Here is a 21,036-nt window from a genome sequence, read left to right on the forward strand (position 1 = left end):
CCTGTGCAAGACCAAATTGTTAAAAACCTGAATATTAGAATGGTTCCTACAATTGCACAATAATGTGCTATTAGACAAAGGACCATGCATGTGCAAACCTCGATTGTAAACCTCAGTGCTTCCCATTGTTTCCCTGCAATACATATAAGGTAGTTAGTCATCAGGTTAAGTGAGGGTTCGCATGCTATCAGTAAAATATGTTGATGAAAAATAAGCACATTGCAGATTCATCAGATTAATTCAAGCCACATTGAAAACCCATTTATCCAAACCAAGCATGATTAAGAACTAGGAAATATAGCACTTGTATATGTTTCTCATGTATTAAGTGCAGCAAAATTCGATTTATTCCTCACATGCACAACAATACAAAATTCTACCCATGACAATTGGACATCACATTGCAAAATTGAACCAAGCAATTAACTAAACGCCACAACAAATGAACCAAACATTAACTGAGCACCACATTGCATAATATAACATACTCCTAATAGAAGATCAGATAGTTAACCAAACCAAGCATGCTTAACAACTTGGAAATATAACAATTGTATTTGTTTCTCTTGTATTTAGTACAGCCAAATTCAATTTATTCCTCACATGGTATACAATAACAGAATGCACCCACAACAATTGAACATCGCATTGCATAATTGAACCAAACAGTTAACTAAACACCACAATAAATGAACCAAATGTTAACTAAGCACCACATTGCACAATATAACATACTCCTAATAGAAGATCAGACAGATAACCAAACCAAGCATGCTTAACAACTTGGAAATATAGCAATTGTATTTGTTTCTCATGTATTTAGTACAACCAAATTTGATTTATTTCTCACATGGTATATAATAACATAATGCACCCACAACAATTGAACATCACATTGCAGAATTGAACCAAACAGTTAACTAAACACCACAACAAATGAACCAAACGTTAACTCAGCACCACATTGCATAATGTATAACATACTAGAAGATTCGACAGTTAACCAAACCAAGCATGCTTGACAACTTGTAAATATAGCAATTGTATTTGTTTCTCATGTATTTTGTAAAGAAAAATTCAATTTATTTCTCACATGGAAGACAATACAAAATTGCACCCTGAAGAATTGAACATCACATTTGCAGAATTGAACCAAATAGTTAACTGAACATGACAACTAATTAACCAAACAGTTAATAAGTGAGCACCACGATGCACGATATATAGAACATATACACTAGAGCAACAGATTGCATGGTAAAAGTAGATAGCACAATTCACTAGAATTTCTTAAGGAAAGGCAGTAGCTAGCAAACTGAACGTGGGTCCTTATAGTGAGATAATAAGACAAGCTACTCCTCATTATCAGAGATATCAATGACTATGGGCTCCTTGGACATGGAAGAGGGCAAGGCCTCCGCGTCGTGGGTGCCCTCGTCGTAGTGGTGAGTTTCCTGAGCCGCTCCTGGCACCAACTTGCTGGCTCAAGAGATGAGGTAAGCACGTGCATGCTGAGAAAACACCTCGTAGTCTTCATCAAAGGCACCAAAGGTGGGCTCAAGAAAACTCCATGAACTGTTGTTTAAAGTAGCCAACTGCGCCGCCTTGTCAGCGTGTGAGGCGTCGACGGTGGCCTTGATGGCGAGGTGCTCCTCCAAGATCCGGGGGTCAGCACGAATGGCAGCCATCACGACCTCATCCGCATGTGCGGCCGTGATTTGCTTCTCCGCTGCCAAATGCTCCTTGAGATCCTGGCTATACTGCGTGCACCATGGCTTAGGGCGGCACTTATTTGGTGGAGGGGTCGGTGATTTGGGTGGAAGGTGTCGCGCCAACGGTCGGGGCATGTGGGATGTGGAAGGAGGAGGAGGATGGGGGTTGGGTGTGGATTACCTGCCTGGATAGGCGAGGCCGAGCAGCGTGAAGGAGGGACGCCGACGAGGAGGCAGTGCTGCAAGCAAGGAGTGAAGGTTTCAACTTGGAAAGAAAGGCGGAAACAGGGTAAATGTGGATTTTGGTAAGGGGGAGGCGGCGGGGAGGTAGATATTTCCACGGAAGCCGAAAATTTGGAATCGGTTCCGCGAAAAAAGTAGCGCGCAAAGTGTCATCGGACACGGTCCCTTATTCAGAACAGTGTACGATATGTGAACATCACAAATGATTCAGATAGCTTAACCCATGTGTGATGAGTTTGAACGTCAAAAAATTTGGTTTGAATTTCCTTGGTTATAGTGGTCATCCACGTCATTGCATAATTTGGGTACACAAAGGAGACTACATCACACCCAAACTTATTAATCGAGCAAGTTCAACAATTAAACAGAGCTAGCTGACCTAAACATTACTCTAACAAATTAAAGACCGGCGCACTTAATTAAACAAAACGAAGAGTACTACTACGGCTGGTGCTCGTCGGTCTCCACCGCCTCCTCCATGTCCAGCTCGCGCCCGACGATCTCCTGGGGAAGGGGATCCATGTCATCCATCACACCATACTCGGCAAGCATCTCGCCATATCTTTGGAATAGGCTGCCACGAGCTGGGCATGGGCGGCCGCGATCTGGACTTTGGTGGGCTCCGTCCTGGCAAGGTATGCCGCGCAGGAACGGACGACTGCTCGAGCACTCTCGGCGACTGCCAACTCTTCGATCGTGGGTTGTCGACCGTTGTCGGAGAAGCTTCGTTCGATTTCTACGGTGACCGCCACGAGCTGGGCGTGGGCGGCCTCGACATGGTCATGGGTGGACTCCATCAGGGCTAAGGCCACAGCTGTGGAATGGACAGCTGCTGTGCTGCTCTCGCCAGTTGCTATCCCCGAGGCAGATGTTGCTGCCGCCGCTTGAGAAGCAACAACGGCCATTAGGGCTGCCTTGGCCGCCCGGTCGTAGATTGCGGCCGTGCTCACGAAGCTTGTTAGCATGCGCCTGGCGGCTGCGGCCGCGCTCTCACCGGAATAGGCCGCCGAAGTTTCCCTCATGACACGGGTCCACATCCCCATCTTTCACCGGCGACGATTGAACAGTGAAATAATATTTGGGGAGCGAGCTAGTGTGCTTGACACGCCGGCTGTGGACTGTAGCCGTCACACCTACTAGCGTAAGCCGTATGCGTACTATACTCCGACGGTGCTCCAAGATATTTTGCGTTGCATCTCACATGGTTGGTCATATAAGCTGTCTGCGATCTACTTGATTTTTCGTCTTGATTTGAATTACATAATGGGGTCATAGCTGCAAAGGATGGTGTTTGAATTGCTAGAACTTTTATCTGCAGTGAACATGCACCTATAGGTGTGTCGTTAAAAATTGGAATTATTCAGGGTTCGTTTGGACATTTTTATACATTAACTTGGTTTTGTAGGCATTTCAAGTGCATAATTCAAATTTGAACTACATGCCCATGCTACTGTGCATATAAACGGCTTGAAAAATCGAATATGTGTCCTTGGTTGCATGCTTAGGTCCCATGTAATAAATGGGATTGAATGTCAAATGCCCCGCCACAGTCACTCGGCCGCAAACATCGAGATACCTAGTTTTTAAATTCTAGTAAATCCAAAACTCGTCTGAAATTCATGAAACTTGTCATGCTATGATGGAGCGGCATCAACATGCCGTGGTAAAACATTTGTCCCATTTGGGGTAGGTTTGGGTATAAGCTTCTCATAAACCAGAGCTTCTCCACCTTTGGGGACGAAACGATATCCGCTGCCTCTTATTGCTTTCGAAAAATTTCTAGTGTCAACATAGAACAACATGACTGTTGTGTTAAATTTTGGAATTTTTTGGGGTTCGTTTGGACATTTGTATACATTAACTTGGTTTTCTTGGTATTTTATGTGCATAATTCAAATTTGAACTACATGCACATGCTCCAGTGCATATAAATTGGTTGAAAAATCAAATATGTGTCCTTGGGTGCATGCTTAGGTCCCATGCAAGAAATGGGAATGAATGTCAAACACCCTGCCATGTCACTCGGCCGCAAACATTGAGATACCTGGTTTTTAAATTCTAGTAAATCCAAAAACCGTCTGAAATTCATGAAACTTGGCATGCTATCATGGAGCGACATCAACATGCCGTGGTAAAAAATTTGTCCCATTTGGGGTAGGTTTGGGTATAAGCTTCTCACAAACCAGAGCTTCACACAACAAGCCTGATGGTTTCTGTAGGGAACGTGCCACCTTTGGGGACGAAACGATATCTTTTGCCTCTTATTGCTTATAAAAAATTTCTAGTGTCAACATAGAACAACAGGAGTATTGTGTTAAATTTTGGAATTTTTCGGGGTTCGCTTGGACATTTTTATACATTAATTTGGTTTTCTAGGCATTTTATGTGCATAATTCAAATTTGAACTACATGCACATGCTCCAGTGCATATAAATTGGCTGAAAAATCAAATATGTGTCCTTGGCTGCATGCCTAGGTCCCAAGCAAGAAATGGGAATCAATGTCAAACACCCTTCCACCGGTACTCGGCCGCAAGCATTGAGATACCTGATTTTTAAATTCTAGTAAATCCAAAACTCGTCTGAAATTCATGAAACTTGGCATGCTATCATGGAGCGGCATCAACATGCCATGGTAAAAAAATTGTCCCATTTGGGGCAGGTTTGGGTATAAGCTTCTCACAAACCAGAGCTTCTCACAACAAGCCTGATGGTTTCGGTAGGGAACATGCCACCTTTGGGGACGAAACGATATCCATTGCCTCTTATTGCTTTCAAAAAATTTATAGTGTCAACATAGAACAACAAGACTGTTGTGTTAAATTTTGGAATTTTTCGGGGTTCGTTTGGACAATTTTATACATTAACTCGGTTTTTCTAGGCATTTTATGTGCATAATTCAAATTTGAACTACATGCACATACTCCGGTGCATATAAATTGGTTGAAAAATCAAATATGTCTCCTTGGTTCCATGCTTAGGTCCCATGCAAGAAATGGGAATGAATGTCAAACACCCTGCCACCGTCACTCGGCCGCAAACATTGAGATACCTGGTTTTTAAATTCTAGTAAATCCAAAACTCGTCTGAAATTCATGAAATTTGGCATGCTATTATGGAGCGGCATCAACATGCAGTGGTTAAATTTTTGTCCCATTTGGGGCATGTTTAGGTATAAGATTCTCACAATAAGCCTGATGGTTTCGGTAGGGAACGTCCCACCTTTGGGGACGAAACGATATCCATTACCTCTTATTGCTTTCAAAAAATTTCTAGTGTCAACATAGAATAACTTGAGTGTTGTGTTAAATTTTGGAAACTTTCAGGGTTTGTTTGGACATTTTTATACAATAACTGGGTTTTCTAGGCATTTTATATGCATAATTCAAATTTGAACTACATGCACATGCTCCAGTGCATATAAATTTGTTGAAAAATCAAATATGTGTCCTTGGGTGCATGCTTAGGTCCCATGCAAGAAATGGGAATGAATTTCAAACACCAGGGCACTATTGGTTGCCGGAAAAACATTGATATACTTTGTTTTTAATTCTGGTAAATCCAAAACTCGTGTGAAATTCATGAAACTTGGCATGCTATCATGGAATGGCACCCGACATGTTGTGGTATTTTTGTGTCCATTTTGAGAGAAGGCGCACTGGAATAACAACCAACAAAGGAATTTTGAAACAAATAGCTGCCACTGTAACATCTCAAACGTTTTGTATAATTTAAATCGTGTGTGTTCTCTTAACAATTCATGTGACGCCACGCCTCACTCTTTTAATGGCTAGGAGGTGCCGTGCGGACAGGTGCTTGACTAAACGGGAGGCGTGCTAGCTATACTCCAATGCGCGGGCTCACCGGGAAGCGTGCGAGCTGTACGCCGCGCAGGCTCACCGGAAAGCCAGCCCATTGACTTCCATGGCCACCCGCCTTGCTCGCATCCTCTCCATTAATGGAGCCCAAGCCGCAGTTTAATACGGTTTTTAAATATAAAACACTCATCACAAACGTTTTAGTTAGAACACTCGTATGCAAATCGACAGCTTCCCCAGGAAGCCAAGGGAAAATGTGCCAAGTAGGATTTGTGCAGCTCTTGATCGCAAACAATTTAGTTATAACACCCGTATGCAAACTGACAGCTTCCCCAGGAAGCCAAGAGAAAATGTGCCGAGCAGGATTTGTACATCCCTTCAACGCAAACGGTTGTTTTGGATGACCCGTGTGCAACCACGTACAAACAATTTGGTAAGATTTGCATCTGTCATATTGGGTATGTTGCCATTTGTCAACTGGAAAGATTGACATTTCTTGATCTAGTAACATTGTCATTTGTCAATCCTTGTAACACTGCGATTTGTCAAAATATGCAGCTGAAAGTCACTAGCACTATCTATTTTTTGCAACTAAAATTTAGTAATTAAGCATAGATTTCATTCATAGATTAAGCAGCCATTCTTAATTTATACAAATAATTCAACTCGACAGCTGAACCGACCAAGCTTTTCCCCAATTGTTGCCTACCACGTACTGAAATATCTATTTCAACTATATATACTAGCTAATTTTAAGTATGTTGTACAGTTCCACCACATCTATAGTCAGATGAACTGAACAAAATAGCCCCTAAATACTACTACTACGGAGGGGCTTTGTACTACTTCCGGCAGCCTCTCCTCTACCAAGCGCACTCACTAAGAGGAAGAGGAGGAGGAGCCTACCGATGATCTGGACAACTGCAATACGGTGCCTGTCGCTGTTGCACGTTCAACGATGCTCACCAGCTCGAACGCCCTCTGCCGCTCCAGACGACCCCTCTCAAAGCGGCTGGACTGATCGTAGATCTCCTGATTCCTCGCCTCTACGTCGGTGTGTGTTGCGGCCACGGCTGCGGTAAGGCTCTTTGCGTGCTCGACGAGGCGCTCCTCCTCCTCCTGCAGGAACTTGATGTAGCGTGCAAGGTCGCTGACGCACATGCGGGCCTCCACCTCCGCTTCCCTCCTTCAAGCGGTGGTGGTGGAGCGGGTGATGATCCCGGCGGTCGATGGTGGGCTGGTGGCCGACGATGGGGTGGCGGCCACGACCACCACCTCCCACCTACGGGCCGCGGTGGCGGAGCGGGTGATGGCCACGGTGGCCGGCAGTGGGGTGGCGGCCACGACAGCCACCTCCCGCCTTTGGGCCACGGCGGCGGAGCGGGCGATGGCCCTAGCTTTCGACGGTGGTGTGGTGGAAAAGGCGGCCGGCAACAGCTGCCGATGGGCAGCGGTGATGGAGCGTGTGGTGGGTGTTCCGCGCGCACCCAATAGGGACGCCACACGCACTACACTACGCTGGGAATTGCGCCGCCGCCGTGGTGTAGCCTCCTAGCTGGAGCTGTCCTCTGATGACGGTGGAGTGGCTGAGCGACCACGACAGATCGGTGCCACTGGCGATTGTGGGAGGGAGGGGAAAATAGGACACAGGACTCGCTGGTCGTGAGGGTTTATATAGTAGGCTGGTAAGCATTGGGATTTGCGGGGTTTCACCGAGTCAGGCGGGAAGCTTGCGCGGGGACGGGCTCACAACCGTTTGGCCAAAAGAATGCCCCCGCGCGCTGCTCAAGCTTGCGCTCGAAGCCGTCTGCGGCAGCGGGGTGACAAGACACGCGAGAGGAGGACGAAAGGACACGTACACATATGGGTAATAAAAAAAGTTTGTGATTTAATTACCTACTATACCCCCGTCCTAGTTTATAAGTAGGATTTAACTAATAAAATATGAATGCATGTCGCCAAAGGTTATATCGTTGGATTCATATTAGAACATAGTTTCCAATTATATAATTTTTGTAACATGATTAACATTTTGTTGGTTAAATTTAAGGTTATATACTAGCAAGCATTTGCCCGCAACACACACGGCTTATTCCATCACAAACAGCTCGGATGGATCAACTGTACGCCACGTATCGCACACACAACTCTAATCTGATTCGTGCTTGATGTCTCCAACATCGATTGCATAGTTCATCTTATTTCCCACGTATCATTGTTGAAAGGATCGAGAAGAGGTGTCTAGAGGGGGGTGATTAGACCCTCAACAAAGAAAAGTAGCAGTTTTTAAGTTCTTCAAGTTAAGGTGGAGTTTTAGCGCAAGTTTAAACATTCACAATACATTTCAAGCAAGCATGGCAAGAGTATATGAGCAGCGAAAAATAAAGCATGCAAGTTGCAAGAAAGTAAAGGGATGGGATTGGAGTGTGCAAACGCAATAGGAGACACGAAGATTTTTGGCATGGTTCCGATAGGTGGTGCTATCGTACATCCATGTTGATGGAGACTTCAACCCACGAAGGGTAACGGTTGCACGAGTCCACGGAGGGCTCCACCCATGAAGGGTCGGCGAAGAAGCAACCTTGTCTATCCCACCATGGCCATCGCCCACGAAGGACTTGCCTCACTTGGGTAGATCTTCACGAAGTAGGCGATCTCCTTGCCCTTACAAACTCCTTGGTTCAACTCCACAATCTTGACGAAGGCTCCCATGTGACACCTAACCAATCTAGGAGACACCACTCTCCAAAAGGTAATAGATAGTGTGTTGATGATGAACTCCTTGCTCTTGTGCTTCAAATGATAGTCTCCCCAACACTCAACTCTCTCACAGATTTGGATATGGTGGAAAGATGATTTGAGTGAAAAGCAACTTGGGGAAGGCTAAATATCAAGATTCTTGTGGTTGGATTGGAATGTCTTGGTCTCAACACATGAGTAGGTGGTTCTCTCTCAGAAAATGAGTAGTGGAAGTGTAGGCACGTTCTGATGGCTCTCTCACAAATGGAGAAGGGGGTGGAGGGGTATTTATAGCCTCCACACAAAATCTAACCGTTACACACAATTTACCAAACTCGGTGGGACCGAATAGTGAAACTCGGTGGGACCGACCTGGTTCAAAATGTGAATGTTAGGCTTTTCGGTGGGACCGACAAGGTCAACTCGGTGGAACCGATGTGCTAGGGTTAGGGAAAACCTCATCTCGGTGAGACCGATTGCATGAACTCGGTGAGACCGATTTCAGCAATAAGCAAACAAAGACTTGGTCAAGCAAACTTGGTGGTACCGACTGTGTATCTCGGTGAGACCGAAGTAACTACAATAGGTAACAGAGAGTTTGCAGGGCCATCTCGGTGAGACCTAGATCCCATCGGTGAGAACGAACTGATTAGGGTTTCTGGCAGTGTCTATGTCAAGTGAACTCGGTGGCGCCGGATAGATCAAATCGATGGGGCCGAGTTTGACTTTAGGTTTAGGACATATTTGGAATTGAGAAATTGGTTGAGGGCTTTGGAGCATATCACTAAGCACTTTGAGCAAGTAGACCATTAAGCAACACCTCATCCCCTTTTAATAGTATTGGCTTTTCCTATGGACTCAATGTGATCTTGGATCACTAAAATGGAAATGTAGAGTCTTGAGCTTTTGCCAATATGTGTCCTTAGCATCTTGAAGGGGTTCCACATCCTCCTGCCCTGCCACTCCACTGTTGAACTCATCTGAAATATACTAGATGAAAATATTAGTCCAATAAGGGATATGTTGACATTAATTACCAAAATCACCCAGGGAGCACTTGTGCTTTCAATCTCCCCCTTTTTGGTAATTGATGACAACATACATCAAAGCTTTTAGATGAAGATATGAAGTGTAACAAGTAAAGCTTTGGAAGAACATGCAACATGCATTGGCTCCCCCTACATGTATGCAATCATGTGAAGATAGATTATAAGAGTATGTGAATGCGTAAACATGCCAGGGCAAGCAATGAGTTACATGTATCTTGGCTATATGCATCAGAGCAAATGATGTGAACTGCAGAAAGTATACCTACATGTTCATGAGTTCTTCTTGCAAACAATATGTACATCAGCAAGAGATCCTCATGCACATGAGTGTGATTCATATACTTACCTTGTGGTCTTGAGCTGACTTTGGAAGAGATGATCCTAAGAAAACAGGGTTAGATAACACAGGAACATCTACTAATCAGAGCAAGAACAGGAAACCACAAGAGTACCAAGACTGGGATGACATGTAGTGAGTGAGTACTTAGTACTCTATTTGGATATTTACATGTCCCCAAGGGATAAAGATATGCAAGGAATTCCAAAGATTTTCTTCCTTTAAGTATCTTTGTCCCTGAATCTGATATTTGATAATGGGAGAAAATAGGGAATAGAAAATCAAAGCAAAGAAAATCCGAGCAAAAGACACAAAGAAACATCTACTAACATGTCTTTCCCCTCTTAAAGACATGTGGCTTCTCTCCTCCTTGAGTACCAGGCATCTGGGATGGCTAAGAAGTCTCCCTCTCCCTTTGATGTGGTTAAGCTTTGATGTGCTCTCTCTCCCCCTTTGACATCAATTTCCAAGAAGGGATCTTCTGGAGCATGAGTCAAGTAGGTTTGGTCCTTGAGTCACATTACAAAGCAACATGTAATTTAAGGCGCTGGTAGAGGACAAGAATCATCGAGTGGAGATGGAACAGATATGCAAGATGCAAATGGCAAAAAATGATTCCTCAGTAGTGAAATCAGTAACACCGAATCTTTTTCTTCGGTGGCACCGAGTTGTTTCAGTTTAATCGATAAGAAAAAATCGGTGAGGCCAAATTCAACATAGAGAAAATTTTGTCATCTCAGCTCACTAGGCAAGTAAGATCTCACAAAGATTTGCAGGGAATTAACAGAAGGATTTGTAATGAATTAAATGCAGGGAATGCGGAACATAACAGAGAGAAGAAAGCAAATCTAGATGAAGTTTTTTTGAAAGGGAAACAAGCATGCAAGAGATAAATGCAAGAACACAGAAAGACACTAGAGAACTTCATCTAGAATTGGTCGGCGACAGAGTCACCTATGTTAGAGTATATTGAGTGAGGATTCAAGTGAGAACACTTGATCGTAGGTCATACTCATCGTTTAATCTCAAAATGGGGTTGCCATTTTTCGTTTAAGCATTTTGATGCATTCACATCTTGTTGAGCTGCTTTGACCCATGTCTTGGGGGTAAAGCTTCTCTAAGATGGAATAACATACCTTGGGTGGTGGTGTTGATCTTGATCATGTAGTTGAACTTGTGTAAGATGATCAAGGTTGACGTAGCTCATCAATGGTTGGGAGCACCACTTGTAATTTGAGTTCATCTACCTACATGGGTTAGTCTTGCAAGGAAGAGCACTTGTAGCGATCCGACCTCAACCGGTCAAATCTCTGTGCATAAGTGTCAACCCTGGATCGGTAATGCTGACACACACAATACTTGAAGGATTTATAATAGAGTTCAATCACACACTTATTACATCGAATATCTCAAAAGACAACTTATTACAATAATATGGCTGAAGGCCATCAAATGAAGATAATAGCGGAAGGCTTCGAAGGCAAAATGAGTCGATCGACTCCAACGGCATAGCTGAGTGCAAGACAACGACCTAGCGCACCTTACTCTTCGTCTGAAAAGCCTACAACATAGTACGTTGCAGCCCGAAACGGGTCAGCACATGGAATATGCTAGCAAAATAACACTGTAGAGTAATGAACAAGTGGCAGCTATAACTATATGCATATTTGGCTGATGGAGGCTCTATGGTTATTATGTTTGCGAAAAGCCAATTTTTCCCTACTGCAAAGGAATATATTTTATTTAACTATCAGGTTGGTTGATAAAATATTGAGAAGGTTCCTCCAACTCAATCCCAATTAAACAGTAATTAACAACCCAACAAAATTAATTAAGAGTGATGAGATCAAACCAATAATTCAAGAACCAGATACTCAAGATGTCCATAACCGGGGACACGACTAACCATGATTAGTTTGTACACTCTGTAAAGGTTTGCGCACTTTTCCCCACAAGACTCGATCTCCTCCATTGTATTTCTCGCACTGCATGATGTTTGAGAAGCAGATGACCGAGACACAGTCTTTCCAAAGAGCTCCCCTTAACCGATAGATAGGCCGGTACACCTACAATCCCCTACATCTGCTAGCCCGTCATGGAAAGGTTTCCCACAACTTACTCAACTATGCCAGAGCCCATAATGGCTTGTGGTTGCACACATAAGTTTCTAGCATGAATAATCTTATGATCCCTTTGATCCTGGGTGGCGAACCATAGGATGATCACACGGGTACTCTGGGATATCCCAGGACAGCGCTGGATTGCTCCAGGTGCCCAGACAACCACTGGGTGCTCCAGGGTGCCTCAACCAATCCACCCAGATGTGTATTAAAGTAGACACCTTAAGTTAACGATTATTTAACAACTCTCACATCTGTCATGGATACAATCAACCAAACCATGTCTACGAGCATAGCAGTATAAGCATAACGTAGAAGTAACTCCTAAGGTTTGCATAAAGCACAATAGGTTCTACCTCATCAACTACTTCCCAATACCCACATGTTAAGAAGATCCTACTCATGCAATGTTTGAGGGTTGAAACTAATGCATAAAACTGGGTAATAAGGGGAATGATCAAAGTGTTACTTGCCTTGCTGATGACCTGAAAACCCTAGTGACTCGTAGTAGCACACTTCGCACTCTGGAAACTCTATCGCAATCAAACAATAACATACATAAGCACTCAAGCAATAGATGCAAGGGTAAAACTCAAGAGAAAACATCCAAACCGAATGTACAAGAGAAGAGCTTCGATTTGCAAAAAGAATCAATCGAATTGGAGCTACGAAATTCAAACTGCGGTCAAAAGAAGTTCAAATTCAAATCTGCTTGCAACCAAATTTTAATTTATCAAACGCATGTTCAAGTTGGTTAACTGGAAAGAGGGGTTCCAGACAAAGATTTTGGCGTTGGTTTCACTGGATTTGGACAAACGGTTAAAAAGTTGTGAGCGTTTGAAGATCAGGGGATAATCTGCGTTAAAAAATAATCGTGGATAGGTCCCTGGCCAAAAATAAAATAAAAAGAAAAGACTACCAACGAACGTTCGCTAACAGGGACGAACGGACGAACGCGTTCGCGAACAGAGGTGTTCGGGTGAACGTTCGCTAAACAGATCCGACCGGAAAAACCGAGAAAACCCTAACCCTAAAATCAAACTGATCTTGATCAAAAAACCAAAAAAACCAGCGGCGGCTTTTACTGGTTCACGATGAGAACCGAGACGACGGTGGCGAGGTCCGGTGGGATGGGCGGGGTTCGGCGGGCGGCGGCGGCAGCATCGGCGAGCGGGCAACGCTAGCGGCAGCGGCGAGCGGCGCGGCAGGTGGCGGGGTGCCGCGGCTGCTGCTTGGGGCGGCGGCGGCGGCTCCAGGTGGGGAGAGGCGGCGGTGGGGTGCGCTATTTAAGGGCCGGGGGGCGGTGGCTTGGGGAGGGGGCCGGCCCGGGGTGGAGTCCGGCTTGGACCCCCCCTCGACGTCCGTGCGGCGCACGGTGGCGGTGAAGAAAGGCGGCGGCGCTGGTGGGCTTCGGCCTGGCTCGGTTGGGCCTTTGGCCCAGTCTGGCGGAACTTTTTTTAAAAAATAATAGTAAATTCCGCCAAATAAAAATCTTAATAAAATATAAAAAATCGAAAAATTCCAAAAACAGTTTTCACCATCTAAATAAAATATTTAGAACAAAGTGAACATTTTTCTGCCCTAATAATGCAATTTTCAGAAATGCATATTTTTCTAGTTCAAATAAAATATTTTTCTAGTTCAATTTTTCCTATCTTGAAGACTTTTTCAATAAGGAACTTGCTCAAGCATTTATACCACGCTTTAGGAGCTTGTTTAAGACCATAAAGAGCTTTGTAAAGTTTGTAAACATGGTCGGGTTTCTTAGGATTAACAAAGCCGGGAGGTTGTTTAACATGAACTTCCTCCTCAATTTCACCATTTATAAAAGCACTTTTAATGTCCAGTTGATACAATGTGATATCATGATGATTGGCATAAGCAAGTAAGTTGCGTATGGATTCAAGTCTAGCAACGGGGGTATATGTCTCACCATAGTCCATACCTTCGACTTGAGTGTAGCCTTGAGCGACGAGACGAGCCTTGTTGCGTACAACTTTTCCATCTTCAGATGGTCAAGTCTCTGTGCTTCAGTGTCATCCCTGGATCGGTAATGCTGACACACACAGTACTCGAAGGATTTATAACAGAGTACAATCACACACTTATTACATCGAACGTCTCACGAGAGAGCTTATTACAATAATATGGCTTAAGGCCATCTAATACGTTAACAGCGGAAGGCTTGGAAGATAAAGTGAGTCCATCAAATCCAACGGCATAGCTGAGCTGCACGACAACGACCTAACGAACCTTACTCCTTGTCTGAAAAGTCTGCAACATAATACGTTGCAGCCCAAAAACGGGTCAGCACATGGAATATGCTGGCAAAGTAACACAGTAGAGCAAGAACAGAATAATGCTATCACTACATGCATATTTGGCTAGTGGAAAGCTCTACGGTTACAGTTTTGCGAAAAGCCAATTTTTTCCTACAACAAAGGAATAGATTTTAATTTAACTATCATGGTAGTTGAAACATCATTGAGAAGGTTCCTCCAACTCAATCCCAATTAAAGTGATTAATAACCCAACAATATTAGTTAAACATGATGAGATACTTTTGATAACCCAAGTACTAGATACTCAAGAATTGTCCATAACCGGGGACACGGCTAACCATGATTAGATTGTACACTTTGCAGAGGTTTGCACACTTTTCCCCACAAGACTCGATCTCCTCTGTTGGATTTCTCGCACTATAGGGTGTTTGAGAAACAGATGACTGAGACACAGTCTTTCAGAAACATTAACTCTCTCCTCCGGACAGACCATACCAAACCTACATCCCACTACCTGTTGATCTGCCTCTTCAAGAGCTTCACGTAACTTACTCAACTATGCTAGAGCCCATAATAGCTTGTGGCTGCACACGGAAGTTTCTAGCATGAATCATCTTAGTTCCCTTTGAGCCTGGGTGGCGGTCCATAGGAAGATCACACGGGTACTCCGGGATTTCCAAAAATACAGGCTACACTGGGTACTCCAGGTGCCTCAATCCACCCAGTTGTTTGATTAAGTTGCCACCTTAAGTTGAACCATTAATTCAACAAGCTCACATCTGTCATGTATTTCACTCAAACCCAAACCACGTCTACGAGCATAGCATAGCATAGTATATAAGCACACGTAGGGTAACTCCCAAGGGTTTGAATGTAACAGAGCAATAGGTTCTACCTCATTAACTACTTCCCAACCCACAAGTTAATGACATCCTAATCATGCAATGTTTGAGGATTGGAACTAAATGCATAAAACTGGGTGATAAAAGGGTATGATCAAAGTGTTACTTGCCTTGCTGACGATCTGTGAAACCTAGGGACTCGTAGTAGCATGCTTCGCACTCCGGGTGTTCTATCGCAAGCAAACAATAGCATACATAAGTAACAAGCAACGATGCACAAGAAAAACTCAAATAAAAGAGGTTGACCAGAAAGTTCAAATTAAGAACTCCAGTTCGCAAAAAGAATCAAAACAAATGGAGCAACGAAACTCAAACGGCGAAAGAAAGAAGCTTCATTTACTAATCTGAAACTAGGTCAAATTTTACAGTAGAGAAAACTTGTTTGAGTTGGTTAAACGGAAAGAGGGTTTCGAGATGAAACTCTAGGTGCTTGAATCGCCTGATTCCGACTAACGAATGAAAAGATAAACAGAATCTAAGATCGGATCAGAAATCGCGATCAGAGAAAATCACGGAATAAATCCGATAAAAGAAAACTGACGAACAGACTAACGAACGAGTGTTTGTTAGCTGTATCTAACGGGCAAAGAACCGTTCGTTAAAACGAACGTTCGGACGAACGTCCGCTAACTAGAAGAACCGAGAAAAAACCGGCGAAAGAAAAAAAATGGATCTAGGGTTTCTAAAAAAACCAAACGGTCTTTATAAAAACAACCGGCGGCGGGGCGCGGCGGCTACCTCCGGCGAGAGGTCCGGTGAGGCGAGGCAGCGCCGGGGCGGCGGCTTGCGGGGCGGCGGCGCGGGCTACGGCGGTGGCGGCGACGGCAAGCGGCGGCGGCGGCTAGGCGGCACGGGCGGCGGTGCTAGGTGGCGCAGGCGGCGGTGGTGCGGTGGGGTGTTGGGGCGGCGGTATATTAAGGGCGGGGCAGGGCGGCTTGGAGGAGGGGGCAAGGCGCGGCGGCGGAGAGGAGTCCGGCTTGGACTCCTAGTCCGAGTCGGCAGCGACGGCGCTCGCGGGGAAGGCGGCGGCGGCGACGGCCTGGCTCGGCTGGGCCTTAGGCCCAGTCGGGCACGGGAACCCCTTTTTTTTAAATAATTTTGCCGACCGAAATAAAATCCTAGAAAAAAATAAATAAAAAATCTAAAAATGCCAAAATAAATTTTCACCATCTAAATAAAATATTTAGAACGAGATGAACATTTTCTTGGCCCTAAAATGCAATTTTGAAAAACGTGCAATTTTTCTAATGCAAACAAAATTGCAATAATACTCCAAATAAAACAAATATTTGATTTTTAATATTTTCCTCCAATAATTCAATTCTCTTGGAGCAGTCATACTATCTCCTCTCATATATTTTAGTATGAAATATTTTTGGAGAGAAAATATTTAAAACCAAAAATCCTCGTTTCAAAATTTGATAAAGATCAAATTTGAAAACCGGGAAATCCCCAACTCTCTCCGAAGGTCCTTGAGTTGCTTATGATTTTGAGGATCGCGAGACGAAATGCGAATAAAATATGATATGCATGGATGACTATGTATAACATTCCAAATTGAAAATTTGGGATGTTACAAACCTACCCCACTTAAGATGAATCTCGCCCTCGAGATTCGGGTTGGCTAGAAAATAGGTGTGGGTGGTCCTTGCGAAGATCATCCTGTCGTTCCCATGTGGCTTCATCCTCGGTATGGTGGCTCCACTGAACTTTACAAAACTTGATAACTTTACTGCGGGTGACTCTGCTGGCAAACTCAAGAATCTTAACTGGTTTTTCCTTGTAGGTCCAATCACTGTCCAACTGAATCGCCTCCAGGGGTACTGTATCTCTTAGCGGTATATCTGCCATCTCAGCATGACACTTCTTCAGCTATGAAACGTGAAACACGTCATGAACTCCTAACAATCCCTCGGGTAACTCCAACTTGTAGGCAACTTCTCCCATCTGTTCCAAAATACGATACGGTCCTACAAATCTCGGGGCTAACTTTCCCTTAACTCCAAAACGTTTCACTCCTCGCAAGGGTGATACTCGCAGATATGCTCGGTCCCCAATTTCATAGGTTACCTCCTTGTGTTTTGAGTCAGCATAACTCTTCTGCCTGGACTGAGCAATCTTCAGTCTGTCGCAAATCAATTTAACCTTCTCGTCAGACTCCTTGATCAAGTCTGGTCCAAACAACTGTCGGTCTCCTACCTCGTCCCACATCAACGGTGTTCTGCACCTTCGTCCATACAGGGCTTCAAACGGTGCCATCTTCAAACTGGTTTGATAGCTATTGTTGTATGAAAACTCTACGTACGACAAATTGTCATCCCAACTAGATCCATAATCTAGCGCACTGGCTCTCAACATGTCCTCCAAAATTTGGTTGACTCTCTCTGTTTGTCGATCCGTCTGCGGGTGGAATGCTGTACTAAACTCCAATCTCGTTCCCAAGGTTTGGTGTAACTGGTGCCAAAACTTTGAGGTAAACTATGTTCCTCGATCTGATACAATGGTCCTCGGAACTCCATGCAGACATACTATCCTGGACATATATATCTTGGCCAACTTTGCACTTGTATAGGTGGTTTTCACTGGGATGAAGTGAGCTACTTTGGTCAAGCGATCAACTACTACCCATATGGAATCATATCCTGCTTTGGTCCTGGGCAACCCAGTGATAAAGTCCATGCCCAGTTTGTCCCACTTTCATTCGGGTATCGGCATAGGCTGTAACAGTCATGCTGGCTTCTGATGCTCTACCTTCACGCGCTGACATACATCACATACGGCTACATACTCGGCAATATCCTTCTTCATACCGGTCCACCAGAAACGTTCCTTCGAATCCAAATAAATCTTGGTGTTTCTGGGGTGTATCGAGTATGGTGAGTCATGGGCCTATTGAAGTATTAACTTCCTGATCTCCTGGTTATTGGGCACATAAAATCGGTCCTCAAACCATAGGGTATCGTGCTCATCCTCACGAAAACCTTTGGCCTTTCCTTTGCCCATCTTCTCCTTTATCTCGGCAATCTCTTTGTCATCCTTCTGAGCTTCCCGAATTTTGTCCAGCAATGTCGACTGGACCTCCATTGTTGCAATAAATCCTCTAGGAACAATCTCCAATCGAAGTTCCATGATGTCCTCTGCTAATTCCTTCGGCAGTCCCTTGCCTTCAAGGATATTAGCGTAACTCTTCCGACTCAAAGCGTCTGCTACAACATTGGCCTTTCCTGGATGATAGTGTAGCTTCATGTAATAATCCTTTATAAGTTCCAACCATCTCCTCTGTCGAAGGTTCAGCTCCTTCTGGGTGAAAATGTACTTCAAACTCTTATGGTCCATGTACACATCACAACGGTTTCCAATAAGGTAATGCCTCCAGGTCTTCAATGCATGCACTACGGCTGCTAACTCCAAATCATGCATGGCATAGTTTAACTCATTAGGTTTTAGTTGTTGTGAGGCATACGAAACAACTCTCCCGTCCTGCATAAGCACACATCCAAGTCCTAAGCGTGAGGCATCGCAGTACACTTGGAACTCCTTATGTATATCTGGCAGTGTTAGCACGGGCGCTGTAGTCAAACATTTCTTCAATTCCTGGAAACTTGCCTCGCAATCTTCTGTCCATTTAAACTTAGTATCCTTCTTCAACAGTTCAGTCATTGACTTTGCAATCTTGGAAAAATTCTCGATGAATCTCCGGTAGTATCCTGCGAGTCCAAGAAAACTGCGGATCTCGCTAACTGAAGTGGGTGCCAACCATTCAGTGACTGACTGAATTTTGCTGGGGTCTACTGCTATACCTTCTCCTGATATAACATGTCCAAGGAACCCAACTTCCTTCAACCAAAATTCGCATTTGCTAAACTTAGCATACAACTGGTGTTCCCTAAGTTTCTCGAGAACTAAGCGCAAATGCTCCTTTTGCTCCTCCTCGTTCTTCGAGTATACCATAATATCATCAATAAACACCACAACAAACTTGTCCAAATACTCCATGAACACCTTGTTCATCATGCTCATGAAATAGGCAGGGGCGTTAGTCAGTCCAAATGACATGACCGTGTACTCGTATAATCCATATCGTGTTGTGAACGCTGTCTTCGGTATATCCTTCTCTCGTATCTTCAACTGATGATACCCCAATCGCAAATCAATCTTCGAAAACACTTTAGCTCCTTGCAACTGATCAAACAGATCGTTGATCATCGGTAGTGGGTACTTGTTCTTAATCGTCACTTCATTTAATGCCCGATAATCAACAACCATCCTCAGGGATTTATCCTTCTTCTCAACCAAAAGTACCGGGGCTCCCCAAGGTGATGAACTTCTTCGGATGTATCCTTTCTCCAATAACTCCTTGATCTGTTTCTTAATTTCTTCCTGATCATTTGCGGCCATCTGATAGGGTCTCTTGGATATTGGTCCTGTACCTGGCAATAGCTCTATTAAAAACTCAATGTCTCTATCCGGTGGCATGCCTGGTAACTCCTCTGGAAAAACATCCGGGTAATCCTTCACTACAGGCACTTCCTCCTGAACAACTCCCGTAAGGGAATTCACTTGACTCCTCCTAGGCACATGCCTAGATACATACTTAATCCTTTTCCCTTCTGGGGTGGTGAGATAAATCGACTTACTAGCACAGTCAATGCTTCCTCCAGATTTTGACATCCAGTCCATACCCAATATCACATCCAATCCTTGTGACTCCAAGATAATTAGGTCGGACGGAAAAACATGTGTACCAATGGTTAAGGGTATCTGGTCACACCATCGACTAGCCATATACTCTTCTCCGGGTGAACTCACTAAAAGAGGGGTCCTAAGGGTTTGGGTTGGTAGTTTAAACTTATCCACAAATCCCCTTGATATGTATGAATGCGATGCACCAGTATCGAAAATAACAAGAGCGGTAAATGACTTAACCAAAAACTTACCTATTACCGCGTCCGGCTGCTCTTCAACCTCCTCCACGTTAATGTGGTTCACTTGTCCTTTGTTGAATGGATTTGGCTTCTTCCCAGCGCTCCCATTTCCATTTCCATTCTTTCCTTCAGGGCACTCCGTGGCGTAGTGTCCAGTCTTCCCGCACTTGAAACAAGTAACATGACTTAAGTCCCTTTTGGCGGGTGTGGTTGGGTTGGGGCGGTTATGATTATTGTTGGTTCCGTTCCCATTCCCATTCTTAGATCCATTGTGGTTATGCGATCCTCCTCCAGTGTGGTTGTGACCTCCATGGTTATGAACAAGTCCTCCCGAGTTCGGGGTTAGGCGAGGTTTTTGCTGAGCTCCTGAGGTATACTTTCCTTGTCCATACTTCCTCTTGTGGCTCTCAATCTGCTGCTGCTTCCCTTCAATCATAAGAGCCTTATCTACCAACTCCTGGTAGTTGTTGAAGGTTGCTACCATCAACTGCATACTCATCTCATCATTCAGCCCTTCCATAAACTTCTCCTGCTTCGCGGCATCTGTGGCCACATCATCAGGGGCGTAGCGAGATAACTTGCTAAACTCATCCACGTACTGAGCCACAGTACGGTTCCCCTGGCGTAGGTTGCGGAACTCCCACTTCTTCATTTGCATAGCTCCAGCGGAGACATGGGCTGTGCGGAAAGCTTGCTGAAACTGGTCTCAAGTGACATTGGCTATAGGAAAGTGGCTGTGTAATTCTCCCACCATGAGGCTTCTGGTCCATCCAATTGATGTGCGGCAAAGTGCACTCTCTCAGCATCTGTGCAACCTGCGGTGGTCAACTCCCTTCCAATATGGCGTAGCCAATCATCCACAACTATGGGCTCGGTGCTACTGGAAAACACCAGTGGCTGTAACCTTAGA

Source organism: Triticum urartu, chromosome 5A (genome assembly GCF_056163025.1).
Source record: "Triticum urartu cultivar PI428250 chromosome 5A, HENAU_Tu73, whole genome shotgun sequence".
Classification (NCBI taxonomy): domain Eukaryota; kingdom Viridiplantae; phylum Streptophyta; class Magnoliopsida; order Poales; family Poaceae; genus Triticum; species Triticum urartu.